The 2,116-nt window shown below is 32.1% G+C and overlaps 1 protein-coding gene across 1 annotated transcript in view; it reads right to left on the bottom strand.

Moving 5' to 3' along the window:
• Positions 1-2,116, bottom strand: part of LOC106468443 (myosin heavy chain, non-muscle-like) — a gene marked incomplete at its 5' end in the record, with an annotated part of 51,880 nt that overhangs the window by 41,113 nt on the left and 8,651 nt on the right. The window lies entirely within an intron of this gene.

A 2,116-nucleotide genomic window follows, 5' to 3' on the forward strand; every position in this document is an offset into this window, starting at 1 on the left:
ACTGCCAACTACTCTTTTACCACTGAATAGTGGGATTGACTACCACATTATAATGCCCCCACGGCTGAAAGGGTGAGCATGATTGGTGGGAGGGGATTTGGACCCGCAGATTGCGACTCAGGCACTCTAACCGCCAGGCCAGCTAAAGTAATAAAGAAAGTTTTAATGCTACAAAAAGTATTTAAACACGAAATTGAAAACTATAAAAACTGAGTTACTTAAAATTTAACCCTACTTTTGGCTCAGACTGACAAAATTACAGACTGACAAAATTACAGACTGACAAAATTACAGACTGACAAAATTACAGACTGACAAAATTACAGACTGACAAAATTACAGACTGACAAAATTACAGTGATTTGTCAAAGTAGAGATAAAATGTTTTCAATTTTAAGGAACTCAGTTTTTGTAGTTTTAACTTTCTTGTTTCAATACTTTTTGTAGCATTAAAATTTTCTATGTTACTATAGCTGGCTATGTTAAATATGTATAAATATCCATTTGTCTTATAATTTTATTATTATTATTATACTTGTGACTGGGTTTTATATTTTTAAGCATGTTTACCAGGTGTTTGAATAATGTTTACCAAAAGGTTATCAAAGTGTGATGTCTAATTTCAACCAATCTGTTATTTAAAATATTACCAGAGTCTTAATCAATCAGATATTTACTTTGTATTTAACCAGTGTGTTGATTACCAGATTGTTAACCAATGTCTTGATTAGCAGGTATTTAACCAGTGTGTTGATTACCAGATTGTTAACCAATGTCTTGATTAGCAGATATTTAATCAATGTGTTGATTACCAGATTGTTAACCAATGTGTAATCAAGACATTGGTTAACAATCTGGTAATCAAGACATTGGTTAACAATCTGGTAATCAATACAGCAGCTGGTAGGGGATGATTCTGACAGGGACACAAGGAAGTGCAGAAAAACAAAGAATATTGTGCAAAATTACAACATGCGAGTTGGCAAAAAAAAAATATATATAAACAAAACTACAAATATTTGCATTACACTTTGATCAAACAAGTTCAAAACCATTGTCACAATACTGTAGATTCTGGTTCCCATGCTCATGTGATCATTGAGTTTTTACTTTCATTTCAAACTGTTACAAAACTTTGATCATCAATATTTGATAGGATATAATCTGTAACATTAAAAATTAAAGGCTTCTTACAGTACATTTTCAATGAAATAAGTACATGATATCATCGCTGTTGAAACACAGCTGTAGTTTGATAAAAGTACCTCATTAGTTCTACCTCATCAGAGACTAGTTTCTTATCTTACTACTGTTTGTTATTAGGTGTTCGTGATCCTATGAAGAAGTTAATGAGTAAACTAACTTTTTTACCAACATAGGAGACTGGTATTACCATTCAGTTGAATATATATATATATATATAATCAATTGTAATATTATGTAGAAAATGAACGCAAAAAAGAAAATATAAACAATGCAGTTACAAAACAAACAAGTACCACCTGTTCATTTTCTACGTATTATTACAATTATATATATTCAACTGAATGGTAGTACCAGTTTCCTACGTTGGTAAACACCTGTACACTTAGAACAAGCAAGTTGAAGAATCTGTGAGGTACAGAAATAAACTATTCAATTCACAAGATTTAGTTTGAAAAGAACATGCTATGTTGCATTTCAAGCAAGTGTTAGTTTATCAAGTAACTTGCAATGGTGTACGGTGATACGATTCATAGAATATGTTACAGTGTTATACATTGTTACATTTGAGAGATCATATGCCATGTTAGAACATGTCAATATACTGGTTAAAAACCTGCTAATCAACACACTGGTTAACAATCTGGTTTGTAAGTATCTGGACATTGTTTGTAAGTATTGAGATATTGTTTGTATTGGGTTTGTAAGTATCCTTGCACATGGTGTCCCTGTCAGAGTCATCCCTTACCAACTGCTGTATTTGTAAGTATTGAGATATTGTTTGTATTGGGTTTGTAAGTACCCTTGCACATTGTGTCCCTGTCAGAATCATCCCCTACCAGCTGCTGTGTTTGTAAGTATCTGGACATTGTTTGTAAGTATTGAGATATTGTTTGTATTGGGTTTGTAAGTA

The sequence above is a fragment of the Limulus polyphemus genome, unplaced genomic scaffold, assembly GCF_000517525.1.
Source record: "Limulus polyphemus unplaced genomic scaffold, Limulus_polyphemus-2.1.2 Scaffold3009, whole genome shotgun sequence".
NCBI classification, from domain to species: Eukaryota; Metazoa; Arthropoda; class Merostomata; order Xiphosura; family Limulidae; genus Limulus; species Limulus polyphemus.